Raw genomic sequence first — 15,172 nt, 5'->3', positions numbered from 1 at the left:
GATTGTTCTCATGGGGTATGACATGTTCCAAATCCCCTTCCTCCTCCTCATCGGAGATTGGTGGGGGAAATTGCCATCCCTTGGCTTGTTTCCCTGTTTTTTTCTTTCTACGAATATCTTTTTTGGCTTCTGGGCACGTATTTTATAGATTTCCTATTTGTCGGCAAATTTTGCATCTGAATGCTATATTTTCATAATCTAAAATCTGTGTCCAACACCTCTGTTTATGCTTTAGTTGTATTTGGTCTGGCAAGCCTTTGTTGAGATCTACTTCCACACAAATTCGTGCGAATGTGAAAATTCTTTCCTCCAGTCTTTGGGTGTCCATTTTAATATAACGCCCAATGGTGTTACCGATACCTGCAAGGACTTGTTGGTTCCAAAGATGTAGTGGGAGATTGTGCAAGCAAACCCAAACTGGCATCCAGGAAACAACCATTGTATTTACATCAAATTCTGGGAAACATGGTGTGATGAAGAGACCGGTGGATCCCCAGAACCAAGGTCCTTTTCAAAATATAATGTCTCTAGCCTCTTTTGAAGGGAAATTTAAAATGAAGAAACCCTTGGAGCAGAGATGGATTTCACATTGAGTAGTCCAGTTTGTGAAAATCCAATGAAATAGATCAACAAGTTTGGGCCAAAAACAGTTGAATCTACAAATTATAGCTTGTTTTTCAAATGTAATACAATGCTCATCTGTTTCTGGTATATCTATGTTTAATTCTGGGGTATAATTCAGTTTCTCCACAATATATTGGCTGGGTTCTGTTCCAGCTTGCTTTGGTGTTGTTGTAGGTGTATTTTTCTCCTCAAGGATGGATTTGAAAGATAGTCCTCCATTTTTTTGCTTTTGATGTGTTTTTGCGTTTTTTGTTGAGTAAATCCCATTTCCTCCTCCCGAAAAAATTGTTTTATTGTGGTCTGTTGCGCCACCTCTCAGTCTCAGGTTGAGTGTTATGGTAGACACAGGTAAGATATTGTAGTCCATAAGGGACTTGGAGTCCTGGAGTTCTCTGCCCCCATAATTCAGATTTTGTAATCTGGTGGGATATCCAACATGATGGGAGATAAGGTTCTTCAAATGTAACACACAGTTGGTTGCATGTACCCAAACCAAATGTGACATTCCAGAAGGGGCTTTAATAAAAACTTGGAAACGAAAAGTATTTACTAGAGGTCTAGGTTTTGTTTCTGTCTGAAGGTAGCTTGGCTGAGCAGAAGTAGATGCGTTGCACTGCAATGTGGTCTCTGCATTTCCGTTTAGGATTCTAGTGCCCTGTTTCTATTGGCTCGCCTCCCTTTTATGCGCTGAGGGTCCAAGTGTGTGCATGTTGGAGGGTGTATGTGCCCCCACATTTTGTCCCTAACCCAGCCAATGCATACCCTAGAACATGAATCACAGTAGGGGGGACTCATTGTAGCCAACTATTGCAGACCAGCTAGATGGTCCAGCCTCCACTGAAATGCTGCGATCCTAGTGATTCATCCACCATATCTCACTCCTAGATCCATTCGCCCTTGCAAAGCCCTCAGACAACAAGTCCCAAATGGGATGCGATTCAACAATCCGACAATAGAGAAAAACTTTGTGCTCGGAGGGATATATTGTTTTCGTGAACCATAAAACCAACCGACAAAACCATGACAGCCAAATCATTTTAGTGGATCCAACCTCTATGGGTTCAAAGGGATAATGAAGCCCTGTCTAGCAAATAATACCTGCATTTTCCTAGTGAAATGGTTCCTCAGGCAATCCCCAACCATATGATTGGAACCGCCATCGAGCCTGTGCCTTCTTGCATCCCCACGAGCTGTCCAAAGGATGGAATGTGGCGGCGGTGCCCCATTCCTCATCGTTGTGTAGGAAAATCCTATTTTCATTTTCCATTGTCGTCCCGAAAACTTTTCCCCCATCTCCGGTGGTCTTAATCAGTAAGAGGAAACACATACGACAGACCAGATTCGACCTTGTTTCCCCTTGGATGTAGTCTTCCACATGGAAAAGGGCTCCATTTCTTGTACGTTCCAGTTCCCCTGTGAACCAATGTCTTTATTTTTCAAGCTGATTTGGTGCTTTAGTATGTGCCCACCTAAATGCCAGAGCCCTCCAGTGACCAGGTTTCTCGGATCCTTGGGTGCCATTCGAGCCATTCGAGGGGCAATTCTTGGCGGTCAATCCAATCCTCGCTTGTCCACACAGAGAAACCCTAGTTACGTTTAGCTCCATTTTTTCTTCAGAGCTGGGCTATGTAAATTAATAATATAAAAAATAAAATTTCTATTTTATAATTTTGATTAATATGTATGTATGTATGTATGTATGTATATTGGAAAAAATCAAAATAAAGTAAAATTATAATAAAAAAGGTTATTGTTTTGAGGTAAATATTTTATTTCTTTCTAAACTAAAATATACAATGTAAAAGAGTTGAATATTTTAGTTTCGTCTTTTATTGGGAAGACCGAACGATAACTAAAAGTGTACTCTTCAATGACAGGTATAGGATATCAAAATGTCTGAAAGGACTAAAGGATGAGGTAAGAACTGTAAAACACATCAGCGAGGCCATGAGGAAAAACTATAAGATCAAAATTCAAAATAATTTGAGGCATGATGTAAGCTATGCAGATGAATTATAGTTAGTCATGACAATCTGAATTGGGTCTTCATTGTTGCCAGGATTGCTACTAGTTGCAGGAGGGATGTCCAAGTACTGCTTAATACAATCCAAACGTTGGTTCAGGTCTCTCAAATGACAATGAATATGCTCTAGAGAGTGAAGGATGTTAGCTTTATACTATTATCGGTCCATAAAAATATGGCCAAGGAGAAATATTAGATGCTAGTATAAGTCGATACTATACATGTACTAGTTGAAGCATCCTCATGTGTGTCCTATATCTAGTACCCAGTTAACTAGCTCAACCAAAACCTCGGTATCTTAAATTTGTTATCACATAAAGGCTCCCTCATGTTGTATCCAACCTATCTCTTCCTGAGTGGGGCCCAAAGTAAGGTTTTGAAACCTACAAGCTATATCTTCCAAGCAATAGTGGGTGCAATAATGACCTCAAGAATCCCAGTCCTAATAATAAGTTGCCTCTTAGTGTGTATGTGTTCACTAACGGGGCATGGGCAAGGTCACAATATGGAGACAATACCAAGATGTTGGGAGGAGAGGGGAATAAGTGAGTGACCAAGTGAGATAAGCTAAGTGGAGAGGGAAAAGGGTCTAATGGAAGGAAGTTAGATAAAGACAAGGATTCAGGAAGATAAAAGCATACAACAAACCACTGAGAGGGAGAGCTAGAAGAAAAAAGGAATTTTTGAGGTTGATTGAAAGCATGAACCAAAGGACGCATGTGTCTACATGAGAGAAGCCTGATAGTACACTTAGTTCCATATGAGCTAGATGAGAGCTGTAGGAAGAGCATCTAGCCAAAAGGGTGTCTAGATGAAAGTCATTGAAATGAAAATCAAGCCATAGAAGGAATGAAAACTAGAGACGTTGAAAATTCCCACCAAGGAGGTCTACCACCTAAAAGAATGAACGATAATATTACACTAAAAATCCACTTTAGAAGTCACTACATGCACTATAATTCAACTTGGAGAATGAAGGAGTAATGTTATACCAGTATGCTAAGAAACCAAATGGAAATCATCCTTGATTCGCCAGCTCAGGGGAGTGAACCTACCAATTATGGAATTACAACTATGATTTGAGAACGAATGAATTGGGCCTGGCCAATGCTCACAGAAGTGGGACAATGAGTGCCCACTAAATGAGTTGCTCAAGTGCTCGGAGGAGGCTAGTGATAGAGAGAGCCAAAAACTAGACAATCTGAGTGGGATTAATGGCATTGGGATGAGTGGAGTGAATGACATGAGGAAGCGAGTTGACTTCACACAAGCCAAGCCTTGGTTGGCCTGGTAGGGAAACCATAATTCAATGATGGTGGCATAATCTATGGGCTCAGGTGGCCAGCGATCAACTCACATGAGGCAACCCCGAGTGAGGAGTCATTAAAACATGGTTATGGGGACACGATGCCACATCTGCAGTCGCTTGGCTTGGTGGGACAATGGAATCATGCCCCCTTACGATATAGTCGATATAGTAAACTTATCCTTGAATAAAAGTAATAGTTAAAAAAATAAAAAAATTATATTTTATAAATAAAAAATATTTTTTTTTGCCATAGTTTATAGAGACTTAAAATTTCAAGTTACTTTTAAGTTCAAAATATTTAAATTAGAAAGAGAAAAGAAAAACAAAGCACAACCCATTTACTTAACAACTTTAGCTCATCCTTACTTATTAAAACACTCATATTACAACTAATCAAATGATATATAACTATCACATTATGTAATAATAAATATGGATTATCTTATATAATGTTAAGGATTATATATATATATATATATATATATATATATATATATATATATGATGATATATATATTATGATGATATATGTTATGGGGAGCATGTGGCTCATAGGACCGAGGGTTGTAAAGCAAGGTATATGATCAACATTGTATTTGATCATATAAATAGTGACATTAACATGCCGTGATATTCCATTATCCATATATGCTCCATGTCACACACGTTGTCATAAGGGTATTATTGTTGAGACTATTCTGAATTTTTATTATAACACGAGACACTTCTAACCAGTCTTGATCACAGTTGTTTGTATAACAAAATCTAAGTATTTGGATTTTGGATGTTCATTTCATATATCTAATAATTCAACTAATACAATCATATTACTAAATGTGGTTGATATATAGTGAAGGCTTATATCAATCATTTGGACAACCACATTAATAAGTGTGATTGATATACACCGAGAGCATATAATTATAATTATTATTATGAACAATATTATTAATTAATATTAGTACTATTATTAATTAATAAAATTTATCAATTCATATTATTATTATTATTATTACTTAATGATTATGAATTAATAATTAATAATAATAATATTATTAATTCGTTATTAATAATTAATTCATTAAGAATTAATTAATTCATTAAGAATTAATTAATTCATTAAATAATTAATTCATTCTTTATTAATAATTTTATTATTTATTATTAATTAATTCATTTATTATTATTAATAAATGTGACATTTTACCATGGTTGACCATGATTAATATTATAAAGACAAGGGAATAATAAAACCAAGGGATTGATATTATAAACCCAAGAGATTAATACTAAAACCCCAAAGGATTATGAACCCAAGGGAATAATAATTAAATCCAAGGGACTAATATTATAAACCCAAGGTATATAAACCCTAAGATAAATATTATAAACACTAAAATAAAGATGGTTGACCATAGTTGATTTTGATATTGAGACAATCCTTATCATAATGTGATGTTAGACCATGGTTGACCATGCTTAACCATGGTTGATTTTCACATCAAGACAATCTTTGTCCCAATGCGATGTTCGACCATGTTTCACCATGATTAACTATGGATGACCATGTTTGATTTAATAAAACATGGTTGACCATGGTTGACCAATGTTGAGCATGATTGAACATGGTAGACCATGGTTGGCCATGATTACCATATTGATATAATCTTTGTCATAATGCAGTGTTGAACCATGGTTGAAACAATGATTGATTTTCACATTGAGACAATCTTTGTCACAATGCGACATTGGACCATGGTAGGCTATGATTGAATTTATAAAACATGGTTGACCATGATTGATGTTATAAACCAAAGGGAATAATAAACCCTAAGGATTAATACTAAAAACCCAAGCAATTATAAACCCAAGGGAATAATATTAAAACCTAAGAATATGAATCTTTAGATTATTAAACCCAAGGGATTAATATTATAAACCGAAGGGATACAATTTATAAAACCAATGTATATAAGCCCTAAGATAAATGGTTATGGGGAACGTCGGGACTGTTCATGACTCCATGGTTTCCAGATTTTGACCCAAACAAAATGACTGTATCCAAAGTACCGGTCTGGGTCCGCTTATACAACCTTCCCCTCCACTTCTGGAGTGAACGAGTTTTGGAAGGAATTGGGAACAGCATAGGGAAATACATCAAAACAGATCTGGAGAGGATTGATGAAAGGGTCTACACTTTCACACGCATTTGTGTGGAAGTAGATTTAAGCAAAGGGCTTCCAGACAATATAAGGCTGATCTACAAACAACAAAATTGGTTGCAAGCACTAGACTATGAAAACACAGCTTTCAGATGTAGGCTTTGCAGGTAAACAGGACATCTGCAAAGCACATGTCCAGAAGCCAAGAAAGCAAACGACAAAAGAAAGCAGAAAGGGAAGCAGAGGAAAGGATGGCAATTTTCTCCCCCTAATGCAGAAGATGAAGAATCAGAAGCAGAAGAAGAAGATACTCCTGCAGAGAATGCTGAATCATCCCAAGAAATGAAGACCCAGAAGGAAACCACATTAGACAATAAGGTCTCACAGCTTCACCCAAATCAGGTAGAAAAGGGAAACGAGGATCATAGCATGGGAGGGATCAAACGACATCACCAGTCAGATACTTCAAATTCAGATAAGGAAGCAGGTTCTCAGAAAGCAGAAACACAGTTAGTCATAGCTTCGATTGAGCCCACCCAAGGAGAGTGGCGCAAGGTCGAAAAGAAAAAGGGAAGAAAAACCTGATGTGTAACCGAAACTCAGTTTTTCTTGCCCTCTCTTTTTTTTCTCTTTTTTTTCTTCTATATGCACGTTAGTTCCTTAACGTTGCGTGGGGTGCGGAAGCACTCGAGCCCAATGGGCAGATTATGGAAATGCTTCAATGCATCAGCTAGTGTAACTTTTCTTTTTCTTAATAAAAAGTTACGATTTTTCCACGGGAAAAAAAAAAGCCCTAAGATAAATATTATAAACACTATTAAAATAAACATGGTTGACCATGGTTCATTTCCATATTGAGGCAATCCTTGTCACAATGTGATGTTGGACCATGGTTGGCCATGTTTTATTCTCATATTGAGATACTATTTGTCACTATGTGACATTTGACCATGGTTGACTATGATTGGTTGGTATTTTAAGCCTAAGAGAACAATATTATACCTCAGGAATATGAACCCTTAAATTAATAAAACCAAGGGATTGATATTATAAACCCAAGGGATTAAAATTATAAACCCAAAGTATATAAACCCTAAAATAAACATGACTAACCATGGTTGATTTCCATATTGAGACAATCCTTGTCACAATACGATGTTGGACCATGGTTGGCCATGATTGATCATGATTGATTTTCATATCGATAAAATCTTTCTCACAATGTGACATTGGACCACGGTTTATTTTCATATTGAGAAAATCTTTGTGAGAATGTGACATTTGACCATAATAAACCCACGATATTGATATTATAAGCCGAAGGGAATAATAAACCCAAAGAATTAATACTAAAACTACATGGGATTATGAACCCAAGGGAATAATATTAAATCCAAAGGTTTCATGTTATAAACCTTAAGATAAATATTGTAAACACTAAATAAACATGGCTTCCCATGGTTGATTTTCATATTGAGACAATCTTTGTTACAATGTGATGTTGGACCATGGTTGACCATGCTTAACCATGATTTATTTTCATATCAAGACAATCTTTGTCACAATTCGACGTTTGACCATGGTTCAACATGATTGACCATGGATTACCATGTTTTATTTAATAAAACATGGTTGACCGTGATTATCATATTGATAAAATCTTTGTCACAATATGATGATAGACCATGGTTAAAACAATGATTGATTTTCATATTGAGACAATCTTTGTCACACCATGACACTAGACCATGGCAGACCATGATTGAATTTATAAAACATAGTTGACCATGATTGATATTATAAACCTAAGGGAATAATATTAAAGCCTAGGTATATGAACTCTTAGATCAATAAACCTAAGGGATTGATATTATAAACCGAAGGGAATAATAAACCCAAGTGATAAAAGTTATTAACCGAAGGAATATAAAACCTAAGATAAATATTATAAACCCTAAAATAAACATGGTTGACCATGTTTGATTTCCATATTGAGGCAATTTTTTTCACAATGTGACGTTGGACCATGGTTGATTTTCATATTGAGGAAATATTTATGTTAATAAAAATATCATTAAATATTATTATGTCAATAAAAATATTATTATAAACTAAAGAGAATAATAAACACAATGGCTTGATATTATAAATCAAAGGGATTAATACTAAAATCCCAAGGGATTATGAACTGAAGGGAATAATATTAAATCCAAGGGATTAATATTATAAACCCAAGGTATATAAACCAAAACATAAATATTATAAACCATAAAATAAACATGGTTGACCAAGATTGATCTTCATATTGAAACAATCCTTGTCAGAATACGACGTTGGACCATGCTTCACCATGATTGATTTTCATATAAATAATCATTGTCCCAATGCGACATTGGAGCATGGTTTCCCGTGGTTGATTTTCATATTGAGACAATCATTGTCACAATCCAACGTTGGAACATGGTTAACCATGAATGATTTTATAAAACATTGATGACCATGGTCGATTTCCATATTGCAACAATCCTTGTCACAATGTGATGTTGGACCATGGTTGATGATGCTTGACAATGATCGATTTTCATATCGATACAATCTTTGTCACAATAAATGTTGGACCATGGTTGACCATGGTTGATTTTCATATAGTGACAATCTTTGTCACAATATGACATTTGACCATGATTGACCATGATTGACCATGGTTGACTATGATTAACCATGGTTGACCATGATTGATATTATAAAGTGAAGGGAATAATAAACCCAAGGGATTGATATTATAAGTCCAAATGAATAATAAACCCAAAGGATTAACACTAAAACCATCTTTGTGAAAATAACCATGGTTGATTTTCATATTGACAAAATCTTTGTCAAAATGCAACTTTGGACCATGGTTCACCATGATTGATTATATAAAAAATGGGTGAGCATGGTTAACCATGGTTGACCATGATTGATAGTATAAACCCAAGAGATTAATACTAAAACCCTAAGGGATTATGAACCCAAGGGAATAATATTGAACCCAAAAGATTAATATTATAAACCTAAGGTATACAAACCCCAAGATAAATATTATAAAACCTGAAATAAAGATGGCTGACCATGATTGATTTTCACATTGTGACAATCTTTGTCACAATGCTATGTTGGAGCATGGATGACTGTGATTAACCATGATTGATTTTCATATCAAGACAATCTTTGTCAAAATGCAACGTTGGACCATGATTAGCCATGGTTGATATTCATATTGACACAATATTTGTCACAATGCGATGTTGTACCATGGTTAATATTCATATTGACCCAATAGTTGTCACAATACGACGGTGTACCATAATTGACCATGATTTATATTATAAACCCAAGGGAATAATATTAAAAGTTATATAAATACTATCAAAGTTATATAAACAATAAAATAAATATTTAAAACCCTTAAATAAGCATAGTTGACTATGATTGATTTTCATATTGATACAATATTTGTCACAATGCGACGTTGTACCATGCTCGACCATGGTTGAACCCTTAGATTAATAAACTCAAGGGATTGATATTATAAACCCAACGAAATAACAAACTCAAGGGATCAATACTAAAACCCTAAGGGATTATGAATCCAAGGGAATAATGTTAAACCTAAGAGATCAATATTATAAACCCAAGGCATATAAACCCTAAGATAAATATTATAAACCCTAAAATAAACATGGTTGACCATGGTTGACCATAGTTGATTTTCATATTGAGAGAATCATTCTCACAATGCGACATTCGACTGTGGTTGACTATGATTGATTTTCTTATCGATAAAATATGTGTCACAATGTGACATTGGACCATGGTTGATTTTCATATTGAGACAATGTTTTCCACAATGCGACATTGAATCATTGTTGATCATGGTTCACCATGATTGATTCTATAAAACATGGTTGACCATGGTTGACCATGATCAAGATAAATTTAATATTAAGAGAAATCTCAATCTTTGATATGTTAACTACTATTAAGAATATCTTATAAACTTTGGGATTTCACTGCTCTGGAGATAAACTCTAAGCATTTAACTTGGCTTCATTCCTTATACTGCATAAGGAAACCTTGAAGGGTATATATGTAGGGTCCATCAGTAGAATGATAAAGATGGAAATGTACACTCCTTCAAGCTGGTGTTTCCCATGGGGAAATAACTCAAAAGCTATAGAATATGTAGTAGTGGTTACGGAAATCATTGTGCATAGAATCATGTATTTCTTATCTTCATCGTCCCCCATGGCCCCTGTTTGTAATTATGAGAAATGCAATATTATTGCTGCAATTACACCCACTACAGAGGGGAATATGCAATTTAAAAGTAAGTACAATGAAGGATTCCTAGGGTCCAAAATGGAAGAGAGACAGGTGTAAATCACAGGACTGAGGCCTACATAGCTTGTACTCAAGCCAGAAGTCATTCCTCTCTCCCCTCGGAAAAGTTCAATGGCATCCTTGAAGCTCACAATGTTGAACCAACAAATGTTATTCCCCGCGAGAAAGTAGAATATATAGACCTACGTTGACAAAATAAAAAATTAAATCTCATAAGAGATGACACCAAGCAAGCTATAACATTGCAACAATAAGTCTATGTGAATATTTTAAATTCACCATATTATAATAGTATTTTTAAGAAAAATTCTACCATGGAAAGAGTGCATAATTTTGAAAAGAGTCTATAACTTTATTTCAATTTCTTGTATAATCATTACGTGAAGAAACTCATAATATCCCGAAACTCATAATATCTTGAAGTTTCATCTTGTTGGGAATCACTGTCATTAGACCAAAACCTGCAAGTGTTAGTCAACGACCGCATCACCAAAGATCAGGATCCACTAGAGGCAGTTAGTCCATGTCGTGAAACACACCGGTAGTGCTGGTTTACCCAATGTCCAACAATCTGCCCCCAACGCCAGCCGAGTGTGTATCAAACTCGTGACCTATGCTCTGATACAACTTGTTGGGAATCATGATTGTCATTAGACCAAAATCCATAAGTGTCAGTCAACGATCACATCGCTAGAGATAAGGATCCACAAGAGGTGGTTAGTCCATGTCGTGAAACATACAAAGAGTGCCACTTGTTGGGAATCACAATTGTAGTTAGACCAGAACCCACAAGTGTTAGTTAACAATCGCATCGCAAGAGATAAGGATCGATGAGAAGCAGTTAGTCCATGTCACCAAACACATTGGAACTTTAGTTTTCCAAATGTCCAACACGTCTTTGAATGCCTTGTATCCTTTGCAGAAACTCCAACACTTATTTGAATGCCTTGTACACATTGCACGAACTCTAGTACAATCTAGAAAAAATCATCCCTTAATCTCTGTGAACTATCACAAAAATGAAATAGACTTCCGAAAGAATATAACTTGCCAATAATCCAATGGATCGATAATTTCACTCAATATTAGCCATGGAACTCCATAACCCATCATTCCCAAGCTCATTCCAATGCCAAGAACAGCGCAAAAGGGCAGATATGCACACGCCAGTCCAGAGACGCAACCCATGACTTTTCCAATATCTGAGGTCACCGCTAGGTTATTCAGTTGGAGTTGATTAATCCTCATAATTTTCTTCAAATCAGAAGAGTAATTTGAAAAATCAAAGTTGGTTCCAATGATAGATTGTAGCCATATCGTTGCTATAAAATAGGTCTAGCGTTTGATGGAAAGTAAGTTAGAGCTTATATATTGATGCTCTTGTCGAGGGCACGACAATAAACATATAACTGAATATCAATAACTGCTTACATTATGATAGCAGTGGCCATTTTTATGGATGGAACCTATGCTAACGTGCAACCACAAGGCACTACATTCTACTCAATGAAAACCCAAGAAATACCCTAAAGTCTTCAAGTCTTCGGTCCGACGTAGAAAATAGTCTTCCGATCCGCTGAACATCATGTATTCCAAATGCGGTGAGCTTAAGTCAATTGCAGATTCCCATAATATTTTGAGATCCGACAGACATGGGCACGGTCAAAAAATTGACCGCGCCCATGTCTGTTGAATCTTGGAATATTCCGAGAATCTGCAATCGGCTTAAGGATGGTCAAATACGTGGGATGACCATGTGCATCTCCAATAACTCGATCGTCAAATTCCATAATGCAGAAAGCAGAAAAGACAAACGAGTTTCAAATTCAAATAAAAAAAATCCCAAACATTTCATTCCCATTACAAACAAGAGTCTCAATCAAAGAAAATTATGAGAAATATTTAAAAACTTGACCTAATGAAAATTAGAGTATGTGAATCTTTTCTATAACTCTTTCGAGTGACAGGGAATTTCACCTGCCTTATTTTTAGGCCTCTTCCGACAAGAGACTTAGAAGAAACGAAAGTTGTACGAGTTAGTTAGGCACCTAACCATTCATGCTTAGGTGATAGGAGGGAGACAACAAAGGAATTCAATATGAGGATTGTTTTTATAGTTTGGTTTACTAATTTTCAGGAAAGTACCCATGAAGAATATGAGCATTCAAGTGTAGATGGTGAGCAATAATGAGATGTTATTCAAAGAGTAAGCCAACAATAATTAGCTAACATGACAAGCACTTAGAAGTGCATGGAGAAGGGAAGGAGGAAATCCTTCCTAATGGTGTTGTTGAGGCATACTGTTGTACAACTAATTCCATAGATTTATAGGAGGACGTCCATGAAGAATAGAAACAATCAAGTGCGGATGTTAATAATTGTTCACATAAGCACTAGACGGATTCTATGAGCATTCAGGGAGACTTGCAAGATGAGCCAGTGGTGGTAAACCAACGTGATGAGAACTTAGAGTTGCATGGGTATGATGAGGATGATACAGATGATTTGCATAATTAGTGAGAAGCTCAAATTGGAGGTGTGACTGAGATAGTAGATCATCCGTCTTTGGAGCTAGTTATCAATGTGGTACAGGTAGATACATATGCATTTAGCAGGGCACCAAAATTGTGAGGAGAAGACTTCCGCGAAAATATTAAACATTTCAAGACCCATAAGTGTTTGTGTAGATTCAGCAGCCAAGATATCTAGTGTTGAGGAATGATTCAAGTCCCTCACAAGGTAGCAAGAGGAATATACTTGGGAATTACAGAAAGCCCTCTTTAGGGATACCTTGACAAGGCTTGCAACTCTATCAACACACCTTTGTGCATTGAAGGAAAAGGGGAAATTTTTTCCAAATGAGTTTTACAGGTGGGCCAGGATCGAGAAAATTTTAGACAACTTAGGAACATCCAAATTAGGATTAAAGTATCGCAACATCAACATGATGGGATTATTTCTCATGTGAGTATTTACACACATGAGATTATGAGTTGGTACTTGATTGATGAGATGATTCTTGGAAGAACATTCGTAGGTAGGGACATAATAAAGTTAGAGCCATGGACCAAGGGCTATGAACTTTGGTGGCATTGGGATCCAAGAGGATCTGTTAATGGCAATTTGAGTCAGTTTTTGGATTGGGATCTAGGTGGAGATTCACATGCTAGTGGATCTATTGGTGAGTAGTGGACTCAGATGTTGATTTTGGATCCAGGCATTGAGAAATCTATCCTCGGTTAAGTGATATAGTGGCATATTGTAATGGTTTAGTGGTTCATATGGGATCCTAGTAGACTCATAGACATATGTGAATTGCTTGAGGATATGCAACTTGGGGCAGGAGGATTTGTAATATTCCTTTTTCTGGTTTCCCTTATGGTGTGGTGAGGATGGACCTCTGGAGTTGGTGACATCAAGGATACAGGAGTGAAATAGACCATTATAGTGCAAAGGCAGAAAAATATGGTATTTATGGTATTTTCCGTGGTATTTACACATAGCATTTTCCCACGGGATTTACCATTCATGGTTTTTGGCCGAGAGGCCTTTGAAGAAGCAAAATAATCCCTTTTGATGTGAAAAGTGACTTAAAAGTAATTTAAATTAAAAGTGTCACTTAAATAAAATAAGTAAAAGCATAATAGAAAAATAATAAAATAAAGTCTTCTAGAAGATTCGAGAGAGTTCTATCAATCCTTTAAAAGGGAGGAGGAACAAGGCATTTGGATAAACATGGATTTGTTTATTATATTGATATTTTGTATAGAACTTCCATCTTGATCTCTCAATCTTGAGATGAAACCCGTGATGGTATCTCTTTAGTGGGTGTATCCAGGGTTCACAAGTGAGCTTTAGTGTTTTAGTTTAGCAATTTGATGAGTAGTTGTCCATGCCATTGGCAAGGGCTTCATTGTTAATTGTATTGGCATATATTGTTTTTATAGCTATTAATAAAATAAAGTGGGTGCATTTTTAAAATTATTTTATGTTATGTATTTTTGGTTGCATGCATTAGTTTAAATTTCGGTAACTGGTAAAATTGTCATTTAAATGTTTTATGGTCGATACATGCTCTTTTGATTCCCTACATGCTATTTTGATTCCCTAATGATGGTTTGGAAATTATTGTGATGTTTTTAGTAAAATCTCGCAGGAATATTAATCCGAATATTATAATGTTCTTGATCTACTAACCTATGTATAGGGAAAATTAGCTTAGGTTAAGGAGAAGGATCTTCTCAAAGGATTTCCTTTCCGATTCCATTTAATAATTAATATGAAAATTTACATAAAACTACATATTTTGGAAAAAAAAAAAATTATATAAATTTTATTCCTTTAAGATATTTCATATTCAAATCGAGAGAAACTCATAATACCCCATATTTTTGGTTCTTGACTTTTTATTTACAACTATTTATATACAAAGCCACATAACCCAATATTTCAATCCTGGTTTCGCTACTATTTACTATTTAATTTGTAAATTTTCAATTTCAAAAAATAATATAATTCATCACATATATACATATATATGTGTTATAACATCATTATACTTCCAATTAATAATTGATATGAAAATTTGCATGGAATTACATGTTCTGGAAATAAATAAATTCAATTTTATTTTTTAAGAAAAAGGGTAATTAAACTTTACATAAGTTTTAT

This window comes from Pinus tabuliformis, chromosome 4_1, assembly GCF_031772625.1.
Source record: "Pinus tabuliformis cultivar Carrire ecotype Pingquan chromosome 4_1, CPIR1, whole genome shotgun sequence".
NCBI classification, from domain to species: domain Eukaryota; kingdom Viridiplantae; phylum Streptophyta; class Pinopsida; order Pinales; family Pinaceae; genus Pinus; species Pinus tabuliformis.
This window is presented reverse-complemented; position numbering follows the sequence as displayed.